Genomic DNA, 13,475 nt, shown 5'->3' with positions numbered 1-13,475 from the left:
TTTTACCAAACCTTCCCCAGGAAGTGGGGTGCAAGGTTTGGGAGGATTTGGGGGGGAAAGACATGTCCAAACTGCGTTTTCTCAGGAACCCAGATAAAGTTTGGTGGTGGCAGTGGAAGTTCAGGGGCAAAAGGGTAAAATAGTTTGTACCTTGGGGAAGTTTTAACCAAAGCTGGTAAAAGTAAGCTTAGGAGGTTTTCATGCAGGTCCCCACATCTGTACCCTAGAATTCAGAGTGGGGAAGAAACCTTGACAGGAGTGTGGGAGGGGGCTGGGGCAGGGGGTTGAGGGATGCAGGGCGGCTTACCTCGGGATGGGGGGCTCCCCAGCTCCCACCAGCATAGCCCTGCAGCTCCTAGGTGGCAGAGGGGTTGGAGGGGGGGGGGTGTCTCCACACCACTCTGCCCGTGTCTGCAGGCCCTGCCCCCCGCAGCTCCCATTGGCTGAGGTTCCTGGCCAATGGGAACTGTGCCCACCCCCCAGGACCAGCAGGGGTCCCACTCCCAGGCTGTGCACTGCAGCCCACTCCCCCAGCACCCGTGGGGTCCCGGGCGTCCTCCCCCAGCACCTGGGATGCCCCCGATCCGCCCCTAGTAGTACACACTTAGTAGATTTTAAGCTTTCTAATGATATATTACATGGGGCATTTAGCATAAAGCATATTCCAGGCATGTTATATTCCTGTTCATAAGCATATTTTCATAAAGCATATGAGTGCAACGTCACAACAGCCTCACAGAGAGTAAAGTTACGATGAGCTTTGGGTTTAGGGAACCCCGGGGAGCAGACCAGGCTCCCTGCAGTGCAGGAATCACTTCATGGGGCGAGGGGTGCTGCATGGAGTTTACAACATGGCCACTGTGGTCACTGTTGCAGGGAATGGGGTATTGCGGGACAGCTGCTGGAGGATGGTTAGGGTAGATGTAGGCCAATGCCATCTGGAGAGGTGGTTTTACTGCATCACCATAAGGGAGCAATTACATTGGCCAAAGAGAAATTTGAGTGCAGAGCTGGGCACAGCGAGGTGAATGCAAGGCAATGTATGCCAGCCGAACTGTGGTGTTGACAGGCCTAAGGGGCTTGGTTGCTTGAGGCACAGCTAGCCATGCCATGGTGTAGGGGCCACTACCAGCTGTTCTGCCCACACTACCTTTGGGGAGGAGAGGCCTGGCCCGTCCCAGGGCTGCAGCACAGGGCGGGCTCAGGGGGCACTAGAGGCTTCTCCGGCCCTCCCCCCACGGCTTCCGCCAGGGAGTGGGATCAGAATGTGGGGGCTTTCCTTGCCCTGCCTGCCTGGCAACCCCCGGGCACAGGCTCAGTGGCTAATCTGCCATTGCCCCCGGCACTTCACCCTGGGTTGGGGATGAGACCTGCCCCCGGAGGTACCCGCTCTGCTGGTTCAGCCCTGGCAGGGTTTGGACTGGGAGCAGGATCTCTGAACAGCTGCTTGCGATGAGGGGTGCTAGGGTCTTTGTGTGAAATCAGCTGTCGGGGGGGCTCAGCCCTGCAGGATGGGCACTTGTGTCCCAGAAGCCAGCACGACGAGCGGCACCGACAGGGTCCCACAGCAAAGGGGTGAATGTGCCCCTGAGACTGAGCTCCCCTCTCCGGGGCTGCCCCGGCAGGGCACTGGATGAAGATAGAGGCTCGAGGACAGGATAGCCCTGCCCTTGCCCTGCCAGAGCTGCCGGCCCTCGGGGCTCAGGGGATTGGCTCAGGGCTGCCAAGCTACTAAAGACACACCCCACCCCTCAGTTCCTGCAGTTTTGTTTCACGAGTGTTGGGGACCCTGGGGCATGGCCACTAGGTAACTCAAGGGGATGGAAGACCACGAGTGTCGATGAAGCCCCCTCGCACGAGGCCCAGGTGTCCTTGCCCCCCCTCCCGCCTGGAGGCACTCGCAGCAGCTCTGCGTACTAGGCCCAAGTGTCCTTGGCCCCCCCGCCTGGAGGCACTCACAGCAGTTATGCTGAGGATCTGCAACAATATGTTGCAGAGTCAGACTGCCTGAAACTAAACAAGGCCAAACAGGGCAGATATGGAAGAACAATGCTGAATAAAGCAGCTTTATGTATAGTTTAACAAATGATACAGAGAACAAGGGAACTAGCTGGGAACTGGATTGACTGGCTAGATGGATACTTAGGGCAGCTTGCTATTGGATAAGTATGCTGGAGAAAGGATGTATAAAAGCCTGTGTAACTTCCTGCTCTGGGTGCAGGATTTGAGATTCTATTCTCCCTGGACTTTTTTACAGCTGCAAATAAACTTTTCTGCTTCTCCACCCCGTTGTGATTGGGGCCTATGGTACCCCAAGGAGCTTATGATCTAAAAGAGAGACACAGAGTTGACAGGATGTTTTGGGAAATCACAAGGAGGGAGTATCTTGTTGTGCAGGTGTTTTGTTTTTCATCTCCTTCTCCTCCTCCCCAGGAAACAGAGGATGCTTTTCATCAGAGGCAGTTCCCTACAAATCTTGTTGCCTGGGTCACCATGTGTATAAACCCAGAACTTGTGTGCATATTTATTATCTAACAAGTCACTATCTAGACCAGGAAACCCCACTGGCAGCAAATTCCTCCTGCAGTTCACACATGCACACACAGAGACAGTTACCTTCATGAGCGGCACCTCACCTTGGTGACGTGCAAAACATCCATTTCCTCCTTATATTGCTCAAGGAGCCATGAGATCTCTTTAAATATCGGATTTTGCGGCTCCTTTCTGTGTAGCAGGAGGCTCATCATGGGACCAAGGGCTTTGATGATGGCCTGCTTGAGCTGCATTGATGAGACACAGAATTTATGTTTCTACGAATTCATTCAATAACTTCCAATAGGCACACCTATTCTACTTCTAATGAGTGCAATTTCCCTTGTTCCACTGTCAGAACGGTCCTATCCCAATATTTCCTGGTAAAGAACCGGGACTCGTAGGGTTGGTGTCAGGATTATATTCTAATGCACCTCACAAGTAGACCAGGTAAAATATTTCCCCAGATTAGTATGCATTCGAGGCCAACTCATCTCTGTTGTAACTCCACTGGGGCTGAATGGACTTAGACCAGGAATTAATTTAGCCCACTCTCCCGGGTTCATCTGCACATTAGGTGCACAAAACTAGAATCCATGTACACTGGGTACAGACCAAATTTCCATGATGTGGTGACATTATAAACGTATGGGTTTTCGATGTTTTACATGACAATCTGTTCCATCCAAAAGGACCTACCATTAAATGCCATCATCACAAAGAGTGCCAGACGCACAGAATGTAACATCACAATTTCCGCTAAAGGTTTAGAAAGCCAGCAATTCTCACCTCCAGCTCCTCACAGATCAGCCAGTTGCTGGTCACATGACAATATAAGGGAAGAATTGCATTGCAGAATTGTGATTCACCCATTCTGGGGAATGGGCATTTTCCCCAGTTCGTAAAATATCCATTTACTGCCCTTGAGCATTTTTCCAGAACTGCAAGGAAGGAGAGAAGACAGGCAATGTGGAAAGGACATAGTAGTAATGAGAAGTTGCTTTCTCAGAGAAGACACCCAGGCCTATCGTTTACTCCCATTCCATGGCAGCTACTGCTCAGTGCAGGACTAGATGCTGAAATCCCATATCAATTTGGAGCTATTTCTCTTTCCCCCATTCCATTTCTTGTTTCTTAACAGGCTTTTTTCTTTGTACATCTCTCCATCTTTTTTCAGTTACCATCATTTGAAGACTCGCGTCCTCTGCAGTTATTATTTATTCAACCCGAACGCTGTATGATTTCATCTTGAGTTACAGTTTGTCTGAAAGATGTTTAGTGCCCCTAACTGCCATTGGCTTTCCTGGGATTTGAAGGTAGTGGGGAGCACTTTGCCCTAAAAGTAGGTGTATCTAGTGTCCTTGCTAAGACAAATTAGGGTCCAATCCTGTTCTCCATGAAGTGGATGGCAAAAGTCCCATTTCCCTCAAGGGCACAGGATTAACCCCTTACTGAGCATCACCTGAAAAGCAAAGGAAGAGAGAAGTGGAGAAGAAGAGAAGACAGAGAAAGAGGGTGAAAGGAGATGATGATAATGAAGAAACTAAGGAGAGAGAATGGGTGGAGGAGTGGGAAACAGGGGATTTTTAAATGTACAGTAATGAAATCTGCTCCCTTCACCTCCTCCCCCAGGAGCCTCCTGGCAGAGGGGCAGCTTCAGCCTTTGTGTCTGTTTATTTTAAACGATATGCGTGAGTCATAAAGGGCCTGAACTTACAAATGCTCAGCACCTCCTGCAAAGTAAGGAGCACTCTCAACTTCACTGAGTGCCACGGGGGCCAAGGAACGCAGCAGCTGGTGCAATCCAGGGAAGGGAGCACAGTTCAGGGCCTGTTTGCAAACTTGGTCAGTCACTTAAATCTGTACCAAGACCCCCTAAATATCCATTTGGGGCACCTACAGGAAGTGCTGGCACTTACCACCACAAAATGCTTGTCTCATCCTGCTGTCCTTGACTAACTCTAGCATGGAGATCATGACGTTCAGGATCATTCCCACAAAAGGGATACACTCAAGAGCTGCAGAGAAAGGCCAGAAGAGAAGGAAGACAGACAATCAGCTGCTCTCTGCCTTCTGACAACTCACTTAGAAACACCGTGGGGCAGGATGCTATGGGTTCCAAGGCCATTGGTGCTGCGTAAGCAGAGCAGAAAGGCTTTAAAGCAGCCATTGAAAGCCAGTGGGGGGTTCACCCTGAAGAGGGGAATCCTCCACAAGTGTACAGCTGTGCCCCATGCCCAACTCACTCCCAGAGTAAGGGGAGAGAGCACTGGGGCGGGATGGGAAGTGGGGTGGAGAAGAGCTCCACTAGACCTGATCTTCCACTCATTCCCATCCTTAAAGTACTTCACTCAGGGGCATAAGTTAGAGCTTGCACCTCCGGCTGGATGGCTCATGGTCTGGAGGCCAGAACTAGCAACGACAGTTAATCTTGTGTTTCTACACACACACACACACACACACACACACTCAAACAGAGCTCTGTTTAGCGGTAACATTTTTAGGTAGAGAAACAATCCCCTGTCCTTAAATGAAAAACAATAACCTTGAAAGAAAAGAGGGAAGTGACCGTACCATAGGCGGATGACAGGTTGCCCAACGTAATGAAAATAAACTCTTCAGGCAGCTCCAGACAATACAGCAGCTCGCACATGACATCATTGAAATAGCAGCGTGCCAGAGTCACTAAGGTGTTGCTAGCTGCCACTTTTAGTTCATTTGTTGCTTCCTAAAAACAAAAACCAAAAGAGAGAGACTGAGGTGACTGAAGCCGGTTGCACTAGCCAGAGTTCTTTACATGAGTCAAGTCCTTATTTCTGTGCACAAGTTGTGAGTGAACCAACCCAACTTTCTGAGGGTCGAGTCATTCGTCATAAATATTCCTCGAGTCACTTGGCTAAACAGTTTTCGGCCTTTGAGTTGCTTGCAAGCTGCTTCGTTAGCCTATTCATTGTTAGCTACTTGTGGTGGGTGACTGGTCACCACAGTCACATGATATTTTCCCTGCCCTTCCCTGAGGCGGTAAGTGAGACACAGACTGGGCAGCTTCAAGATATTCCGAGAGCTTTCCTGGAATAAACTGTCCCCAAAAAGGAGGCTGACTTCCTTTGGAACAAGAGAGTGATTTTTCCAGCAGGGGTTTTCCTGCTGGCAAACTATATTCTAAATCCAATGCTGCTTCTTTTGGAGATAGCTCAGATTCTGTCTGTCTTGGGGCTTTATACTGCCACTTATCGCTACAGTATCAGAGTGCCTTCCACATAAAATCAGTATCAATAATGAAATCCCGATAAGACTTGCTCCTTAAGACACCATAGGCCTGTCTCTGGGTCTGAGATCATGTGTCTCAGGTCCTGATCCTGCAAAGCACTTAAGCACATGTGTAACTGTCAGCATGTGAGTTGTCCCATCTTATGCATGTGCACAAGTGCTGTCTAGGACCTGGGCTTTGGTCTGGAGGAAGGTGTGGACCTCTAACAGAAGAATACATTTTCATTTTAGTATATAGTTTATCCCCCAAAAAGAGAGTTTGAATGAGTTAAAGCTTTGGATCTTTGGACTGATATCTCGGGAGAACTAACTTACCTGAGTGTCTCTCATGTGGTTGGAGGCTAGTGTTATTATTTTCTCCAGAAGCCTTCTCTCCAGGCCCTGGGTGTCCTGCTGTAAGACTTTCTCCAGGGTACAGTAAATGTCTACTCTGCTTTGCTGGGGACAAAACATAAAGGAGAAGAATTGGGAAAAGTTTTTCTTGACGACCATACAGTAATTTGGCTAATAAGCCCCTGCCCTAATTGGCAGCTTAATTGGCATAAAATGTGCCCTGCCCTCCACACGCACCGCATTCAGCAGCGCTTCAGAAGCAGCCGAGCAAGTGACATCGTTTAATCTTCCTGGAGAGACAAGAGCCAGAGGAAGCGCCCTTCACTGCCCCCTTATCCAGTTTCATTTATTCAGCACAAACAATAAAAATGAGCACCTTGCCCTTGCTCTAGCCGCTCCAGGCAGAATTTGTAAATGTGGAATAGAAAATACCCAACTCCTGCAGTAAGTCCTCAGCAGCTCCCCGGGGCAATGAGCTCAGCCGTGAGGTCCACACGGACAGTACCACGCGCGAAGGTGTCTTTTATGCGGCCCATCAGTGTAGAACTTCACAGATGAGACTAACTATGGAGGAGTTGTAGGATCAGTTGGGACCGAGAAAAAATAAAGCAGGACACAGAGAAATGAAAAGCCTGAGGAGAGAACAAGATTCATTTCAGAAAACTGCAAACTAGCACCTCTGGAGAGGACATAGAAGTAACTGACATAGTGGGAGGGAGAAAAGTGGGAAGCAACAAGTGCCCTGGGGGTGATGGTGGAAAACAAAGTCAACAGGTATATGCAAGGTGTGATGGCTACCACAAAGAGCCAGGTGGGTTGGGTCTTTTACACACAGGGCTCATGGCACAAAGCAGGAAGACAACAGTTCCTGTCTGTTCAGCTGTGCTGTGACTGCATCTGGAGGAGTGCCTTTTCTAGCACCACATTCCCAGAGAGATCAACAAATGGGAAGTCATTCCTGGGAGAGCAAAAAAGAATGCAGGGGACTGGCAGAAGTGACTTCTGGATAGAGCCCTGCAACCTGACCCAAATCCTAGGGGACCTGACCACAGGCATCCGGGTCAGGTTGGGTGAGAAAACAACTGGACCCTCTTGGGGTGGGGTCAGGTCGGCTCTCCTCCTTTAGCCCCTGGGATCGGCACAACCGTGATTGCGTGTTCCTGCCAGCCCCACCTCCTTCCTGCGCTGCCCGCGCTGTGGAGCAAGGATGCCGAGGAGTCACAGCATCGCCCTCTCTCTCTTCAGCGCAGACCCAGCGCAGCAGGGGTCGTGTCAGAGGATGGAGCCATTGCTGCTCACAGTGGCCGCTGCACCAGCCCCATGAGCAGGATGCAGAGGCAGGATCCGGTCTGGGGGGAAGGATTTGGACCAGGATGGAAAATGATTCAGCCTCTCAGGGTGAGGTGAGTGGGCCGGGGGCCAGTTCAGGTTGGGCCCGAGCAGACCCCTACTTCTGCAGACAGACGGAAAGAGTTGTCTGTGTCCGATGCGGCCAAGGGATGACTCGGAGGGAGAGAGGATAATACCATACAACTACCTGGAGGGTGTGAACACCAAGGAGGGAGAGGAATTTTTTAGGATAATACATTTCGGTAAAAGTAGGAGTAATGGGAGTAAGCTAAAAAAGGACATTCAATTTAGACTTTGCTAACAGGAAAAATGCCCCAACTGTGAGACAGGGCTATTAGGTTATGACATAGTCTTCCTAGGAAAGAGGCGGAAGTTCAGTCCTTCGGGGCTTTTCAAATTAGTTTGGCCAAAACAGTGGAAAATGGCTGCTGGGAATGCTCCTGCATTAGCAGGGAAATGGAGTGGATGATCCAATAGGTCTTTTCCATCTCGGTCTCCTGTGAGTCTCGACATCTGTGTGACCTGCATGCCAAGGTCATAACCCACTTTGGAATGTTCAAAGCCAATCAGATCTCTGAATGGGAGAGGTTAGGGGTCAGACGGGGTCTGCATCAGATCTCTTGATTGGCTAAACGTTCCAGTGGTTCTGCTTTAAAAGGCATGCTTCTGCAAACTGCAATCATAACAGACAGCTCCGCTGGGGAGAAGCCCCTTCCATTCATTTTTAAATGTAAGGAGGATTTTTTTAATTGAAAATTGTCACTGAGAACTTATCAATACATAAGCACTACATAATTAAGTAATTCAAGTAATTAATCAAATGAATTAACATAATTAATCACTCTTCTTACAGTGAGTATGATAACTCCCATTTTTTCATGTTCTGTGTGTATATAAATCTCCTCACTGTATTTTCCACTGAATGCATCCGATGAAGTGAGCTGTAGCTCACGAAAGCTTATGTTCAAATAAATTGGTTAGTCTCTAAGGTGCCACAAGTCCTCCTTTTCTTTTTATAATTAATCAAGTAATTCAAATAATTAAAGGAGTCGGAGGCCAAGACAAGCAGTTCAGTTGGCCTCCTAGTACTTTAATGGAAACTAAAATGCCTTCCGTCTTGGCCCTTAATAGAGAAATGGACTTTGTCGGATGCAAGTGTTAATCAATGGAAAAAAGGGGTCTGAATATTCCTCCTGGGGGAATTCTGCACTACTGCACATGTGCATAATTAATGAGCCCCGCATATTTTTATTTTTTTGCACAGTAAAAAGCTTCTGCTGAAATGCAGCTGCTGTTCCATCCCTTGCCCACCAAAGGGTGCTGTGGCAATAGAACAAAGCAGCAACTCCCTATCAGCGAAGGAAGAGAGAGAGCCTGTCTTCTTCACAGAAGGCCGGGTCAGCAGACAGGGGCTATGGGGAGACAGACAGTGTTGGATGCTGGGGTGGGGTCAGTCAGGGGCTCATAAGGGCTAGTGGGGGAGGACAGACTGGGCAGGGGCTGAATGGGAGTGGAGGCACAGAGTTAGAGGAGGAGGGAGGTTCAGGGCCCCACAGTGATGGGGGAGGAGGTGCAGAGCTACATAAGGACAGGGGGTGGTTGGCTGGGGGCACAGAGACACATGGGGACGGGGGGGGGGGTGGTACAGGGACACATTGTTAGGATATAGATGTTCAGGCCTGTCTGTAAAGGCCTATAATCTAAGCATTTAGGTGTATTCTTATCACTTGGCTAGTTATAGAGGTATAAAAGAAAGCATCAAAATCACTGTCTGCCAGTGTAAGGTCTTTCTCTTACTGTGACAGTCTGAGGCCCTGTGCTTAGGCTAAGGCCTTTGGCTAAGCAGCAGATGCAGCCATAAGCTGGGAAGTGACAGGTCACCTCCTCACATTCCCAACTAGTCACATTGAAATAAGGTGCTATTGGGCTGTTAGGAACACAATCCTGTCCTGATAATGCCTATCGCCTCCAGAGAAAGGGAAGGGCCTAGAAGCTGTAAAAGGAAACTTAATTTGATAGCATCCTGTCTGGCAAGAACTCACTTATCACTAGCTGGGATGTGAAATCCTCATTTCTGTGTTTGTTCTATCACTGTAGTCCCCATTTCCCCATTGTTTGTCTGTATAATCTCTGCCTGGTTCTGTGATTGTTTCTCTCTGCTGTATAATTAATTTTGCTGGGTGTAAACTAATTAAGGTGGTGGGATATAATTGGTTAAATAATCATGTTACAATATGTTAGGAATGGTTAGTTAAATTTCAGGAAAACGATTGGTTAAGGTATAGCTAAGCAGAACTCAAGTTTTACTATATAGTCTGCAGTCAATCAGGAAGTGAGGGGGTGGGTGTGTGGGTGGGGGAAATGGGAACAGGGAATGGGGGTGGGGAAATTGGAATCATGTTTGGCTAAGGGCAGGAATGGGAACAGGGACACAGCTGTAAGGCTCTGTGGTGTCAGAGCTGGGAAGGGGGACACTAAGGAAGGAAACTGGAATCATGCTTGCTGGAAGTTCAGCCAATAAACATCAAATTGTTTGCACCTTTGGACTTCGGGTATTGTTGCTCTCTGTTCATGCGAGAAGGACCAGGGAAGTAAGTGGGTGAAGGAATAAGCCCCCTAACACACATGGGGATGGGGGGAGTGGGTTTCTGAGTGGGGGTGGAGGGACACATGTGAACAGGGGGTGCAAGGACCCATGGGTGTGCAGGAACACATGGAGACAGGGGCAGATGTGCCTTACTGAATGGGAGAGGTTAGGGGTCAGACAGGGTCTGCATGGGGGGAGCTGCCTAACAATTCCTCCCCGCCCCTCCCAAAAAAACTGTTCCATACTTTTGCCACCCATACCCAGCAACGCTCCAAGTTCACACCCAGGCTCCTTCCCAGCAATTTACTTCCCTCTCCCTCAGCTCCTCCATTACCCTTGACTCTACCAAGCCTTTGCACTGCGCCTAAGGGGTGCAAGAAATATGGTTCTGTATTGAGTTTAAATGAATTATTACTCAGAGTTCTCTATTAACATGCATAGTAAGGAATTGGTTTGTCAAAAAACATTTCCTGAATCCTTTTTGTTGTCTGTATTCATACAGACATACTTGCTGACAGGTATTTTGAAATAAATAACCAAAAATAATGTTAACGGGTGTAATTATATTGTATTATTTTGACAAACAAAATATGCAGAATTTTTCAGCACTTCTAAAATATTGTACGCATCATTTTTATTTTTTTGTTGAAGAATTCCCCCAGTAGAAACTATATAGATAAGGGTCCCTTCAATGCTATAATCTCAATAATATGTCATCATAATAAAGGAGTGTTGGCTAGGATTTAGAGCAGGGAGTCAGTTCACCTGGGTTTTATTCACATTCTTTGACTAACTTGCTAAGTGGTGTTGAGCAAATTACTTAATTCCCTGTGACACAAGTCATCCGTAAATGGGGATAATGCTTCCCATTCTCACAAGGGTGTTATGAGTCTTAATTCATTAGTATTAGGGAAGTGCTTTGAGATTTTTGGACGAAGATGCTAAAGAAGGGCAAAGTATTATTAGAAGAGATTACTGCTAGTCCGATCGTGTACTTTTACTGTCTACAGCCCATGTACTCCACTGTGTGTAAAGGGACAATGCTCTCTTTATAGAGCATTATATCATCCTGATCTGTAAGAACAGCATTTTGCATGATGAATTGACGCCTGAGGACAGAAAGGCGAATACTGATTCTACTGATGGTGCGCCAGGCCAAGTTCTACACTGAATTACCCCCGTGCAGTCCCCTGTACCCCCATGAAGTCAGGCAGAATTTGGTGTGGACACCTGGAAAGCGGATGTAATTTCATGAAACTGCCCTACCTCATCCTTTTGCAGTTTCTCAAGCAGAACTGTCAGAACGATAGCCAGCTTGGTCTCAGCTATAAAGGCAATCCTGAGGGCAATTTTGCCCTTATCTTGGTCATCCATATGTGCCAGGAGGGAAACAACCTCATTATAAACACCTGAAATTAAATATAAGGATTCGGCTGGTTACCACTGATAGTAGAAATTGGTGCTGGCCTCTTTAATTCACTATCCAGTAAAGATTCTGCAGGAGCCCAAACACTGTGAGAAGTAGACCTGGGAATCCTGGAAATCCTCTTCCTTCCTCCTCATGACCAGGTTTGTTTGCTGAACTACCCAGTGTGCTTGGGGGGAAATCATAATGAAAAAAATTTGCTCCTTTCAAGTAGATCCCCACGGAAAATAATCTTCCTTTCCCTCTTTACTGTCAATTGATGAGTTTTGATAGCATACAGAGTAATAATTTAACTCTAAGCCAAGAAATAGAGCTAAAGTTAAGCACATGCTTAAGAGTTTTGCTAAGTCAGAGCCTCATTTTCAAAAATCCTGAGCACCCAGATGTATCTATTGCCTATGCTGGGAACTTCTGGGGCTCGGTATCTCTTGAAAATCAGGACAATGTTGTAGACCTCAGTATGAATTTAGAAGCCTAACTTTAGGCCCCTTGTTTTGAAGAAAGCCTTTAATCTTATTTTATGGTAGTTTAAATACTTGCAGAGAAGACTCATGGAACGGAGTTCATCCAGTTCATAGAATATCAGGGTTGGAAGGGACCTCAGGAGATCATCTAGTCCGACCCCCTGCTCAAAGCAGGACCAATCCCCAACTTTTGGACCAGATCCCTAAATGGCCCCCTCAAGGATTGAACTCACAACCCTGGGTTTAGCAGGCCAATGCTCAAACCCCACTGAGCTATCCCTCCCCCCTGTACAGTTGCCTGTAGAGGTCACAAAGGAATTCCCCCGCCCCCCCAACCCCCATGCACAATTGGCGAGGTGTATGCTGTGAGTGGGGTGGGGTGGGTCCCTCCAACCTTCATCTGAAGCATCAGGGATTGACCATAGCAGGAGATGGGACACCTGGTACGGTGGACCAGTGCTCTAAGATGGTTCAGAGAATCTGTTTCCTTAGCTGTCCTGCTCACATGCTCAGGGTCCAACTGATCTCCAGAGTTGTGGGTGGGAAGGAATTTCCCCCTGGTCGGATTGGCAGGGACCTTTGAGTGGGAGGATGGGGCACTGATCACCTGCTAGGATAATCTGAGTATATCTGACCTAATCAATTCTCGACCATTGCAAGGGCCTCAGGCATTGGTGGAACCTCAGTCTCTCCTGTCCTCTGCCGATGGCACACACCAGTTTTGTCTCCTAAAGACTGAAATGTTTTCGTCCAAGACAAGTTTTGGGGTTCAGTGTAGGGTTGCTAGGTGAAATTTAGTGGCCTGTGAAATACAGGAAGTCAGACTATATGATCTAATGGTCCCTTCTGGCCTTAAACTCTAGGAAACAATGAAATAGCTGGTGTATTAAAAAAATCAGGATTTGATCTCCCATGTATCTCTTCGCTCTGGGCAGAAATTCTCCAGGAGACTTAATATTTCACAAGAAATCCGAAATGCCGTGTTTATCTGTCTCCATTGAAACAGCATTCCAAGCATGAAGGAGGAACTAACAAGATTTCCCCTTCCCAGGAAAGACAGCTTGAGGTTAGGTGATTGTCCATCCGTTATGCAAATTGCATCCTTCAGTTGTAACACCCAGATGCAAACGGAATCATAACTGTAACCTACACTGCCCATCCGTGTGGGATGAGGAGCACTAGTGTTGCTAAGAAATGTGACCCCATGCTTTGTTCTCTTCCATTTAAGATATTAGCAGAGCTTCATTTAGACAGCTAGAGGAGAAGTCCTTCTGCATTTTTTGTTCTAATTTCCCCTATCTCTGATGGAGTTGGCTCCATGGATGCAGAAGACACAAAATGAGGACCCATAACAAACATAAAACAACTGGGAGAAAAGAAGGAAGACCTCCCCCGTAACATGCCCTAGAAACTCAGATTCTCAAGAAAGTTTCCAAGTCCAGAGGCTGTAGGCCAACTCCTCAACTGGTGTAAATCAACTCAGCTACAAGGAAGTCAACAGAGGGACACTGGT

Source organism: Caretta caretta, chromosome 4 (assembly GCF_965140235.1).
Source record: "Caretta caretta isolate rCarCar2 chromosome 4, rCarCar1.hap1, whole genome shotgun sequence".
Classification (NCBI taxonomy): Eukaryota; Metazoa; Chordata; order Testudines; family Cheloniidae; genus Caretta; species Caretta caretta.
This window is presented reverse-complemented; position numbering follows the sequence as displayed.